This window comes from Pleurodeles waltl, chromosome 12 (assembly GCF_031143425.1).
Source record: "Pleurodeles waltl isolate 20211129_DDA chromosome 12, aPleWal1.hap1.20221129, whole genome shotgun sequence".
NCBI lineage: Eukaryota > Metazoa > Chordata > Amphibia > Caudata > Salamandridae > Pleurodeles > Pleurodeles waltl.
Window position 1 is genome coordinate 114,127,846 of NC_090451.1, and position 2,496 is coordinate 114,130,341.

General features: G+C 44.4%; 1 non-coding gene across 1 annotated transcript; it reads left to right on the top strand.

Moving 5' to 3' along the window:
- The first annotated feature begins 238 nt into the window (after positions 1-238).
- On the top strand, positions 239-310 carry TRNAH-GUG (transfer RNA histidin (anticodon GUG)). Its single transcript has one exon. It is a non-coding gene; the product is annotated as a tRNA-His (tRNA).
- Positions 311-2,496: the final 2,186 nt, after the last annotated feature.

The following is a 2,496-nucleotide window of genomic DNA, read 5'->3' on the forward strand; positions in this document are numbered from 1 at the left end:
GGGCAGAGTGGTGGATCTTGTTAAGAAGTCTGGGCTTCTTGGTTTATGGGGAGTCTTGTCACTGGAAGCAGAGAGGTAAGTATTTGCTGTGATCTGCTACTCAAAGAAAAGACCCTGATCTAACTTGAAAAGATGGGTTTTAAACAAACGCTAAATCTATCCACTCCACGGACACTGTGACCTTTTTTCAGCCTATCAGAGCCACACCAGGGTAGTCTTTTCAGAGCCCAAGTAGCTCGCCGTGATCGTATAGTGGTTAGTACTCTGCGTTGTGGCCGCAGCAACCTCGGTTCGAATCCGAGTCACGGCATTGCAGGTGGCAATGTCACGGCAGTTGGGCAGCATTTTTATTCTCACTTCTTAATATTTACATGAGTTAAGAGCTTGAACCTAATTTCAACGGTGAAATTAAATGTCTTTGAAGAACGCGTTAACAATGTTATTATTTATTTCACCTTTCTGCGCTTTTACGTTTGTGGCGGTCCTGATGTGAAAAGTATGAGCTACAGTTTGGTTTCACGGGACCCGGTCAGCAAGAGGGATGGATGTCTGTGTCTCCTGTACCAGCTGCGCCGAGGCTCCTGTACTGACGCGGAGTAGCTTTCAATGTTGAAAGGGATCCTGCTAGTCAAATATCAGTTTTTGCAGCAATTCAGGCCGCGAAGAAAAAAGGTCTAAAAATAAATATTTGTATAGAAAGTAAGACTGAGCTCCCAAGGGTCTGAAAGAAAGAGGCGACGGAGAAGGACACTGAGAGGCGCGCTCACCCAATCAGCGTTTGGCTTCATCATCCCGCACCCGACGGATCACCGGGCAGCTAGAGGGAAAGTTTTAAAACTTAAGCCAAGTTTATTAGTCGTGGTCGAATCGTGAATTACACAATTACGCTCCTTTGTGGAATTTGGAGTAATGTGGGGAAAGACATCTACCCAAGAGCGGAGGAAAAGAGCGCGAGCAGCGGCTGTTGTGCCAGTTCTGTTGCATTTAGAGCGATTTTCTTGTGCAAAGTGTATATCAGGTTCCTTTCGGATCTGAGCGTGTATTTTGCACCAGGAAAATACCCTTGTGTAATTCTATACAACCTCGCATAATGTTGCTGTAATTTCGCGTAATTACACTGCAGTGAGTTACACTGGTTACGCCCATCCCTACATTTGACTCATGTTTAACAGAGAGGTCCGTCCATCTATTGATCCATTCATCTGTCCATCCATCTTTTTGCCTGTGTGCCTGCTTATCTATCTGCTCACCTACCTGTGCGTGACTGTGAACCTGTCTAACAGAGTGTTGATGCCTGGCTGTATGCTTTGTTAACACTATAACGCTCATAGGGACATTGAGGAGGACATCTTGGCGCTATGGTTTTTTTTGGTATGAAGCAACCGTTTTCAAATCCTGACAGTCCACACAAAGTTGATCATATGTGATCCCATTTTCGTACCAACAGCTGCTTCTCTATATACTTATCGGTCCACGTCTATTACTACATGTGCTTTCTATTTACTTTCTATTTCAATCTGGGTATCTGCCTTACTGCCTATTTCTGCCCATCTCTGTTTATGTTAACACTTTAAAGCCTACATGCTGACTACCAAGGTCTTTGTGGCGTGGTTATTTCTAAAGCAGGCGCGTGTGATTTACAGCGGTTTCTGTGAAGCTGATTATATCTCATCCATGATTTACTAACAGCTACATACCTGCCTTTCTGTCTACAAACCTGTACAGATGCATCAGTGCATGTGGCTTATTTATGACGATCTGTTTAACCTTCTATCCGTCCTTCTATCTGTGCAACTGTCTTACAGTTCCCCCTCTTTTATGTTGTTACAACACTATTTGTTAAACAAACCTTCACAGTCAGAAGGGCTTCCAGGCGCTGTTATTTATTAAAAAAACTGCAAAGAACACCAGTTTATGCAATGTTGATGACATTTACTTCACCCCTTTATTGTTGCATTAATGGGTTTTCAAGTCACAAAAGGGGTCCCTGATGAAGCCTAAGTGGACTTCTGAGCTGCTGTAGCTCTGTGGGGTCTCCAGCTCTCCTAGGGCCTCAGATCTACCACTACAACACCAGCCTTACCCTAAGTTGTGCAGCAGATGTTTTATTTTTTTTATTTATTGGTATTTCAGATGGTACATATTATTCACAGGATTGAAACAGGTTGCAGAGCTGTATGAATCTCCTTTCCATGACAACTTTTGAACAGTTCCCCATTACTGCTATTATATTATGTTACCACCACGCTGAGGGCTGTTCCTTGCATAAATCTGTAAGCAGGCTTGTGATCTGTGGTGTGGGCCTCCTGTGGGTCTCCGGTTCAGCGCTGTATGCCCATGGAGCAGGGTGGTCGGTTGCCACCATTTCCAGCTCTGGCACGTCAGGTACTCATCATCTCTTATTACAACAAATAACAAGCAAGCCAAACAACTTGCCCAGAAACGAGACCTAACTACGCATCGTGTGAGTGTGTCTACAGCTGTATGGGGCCCAGC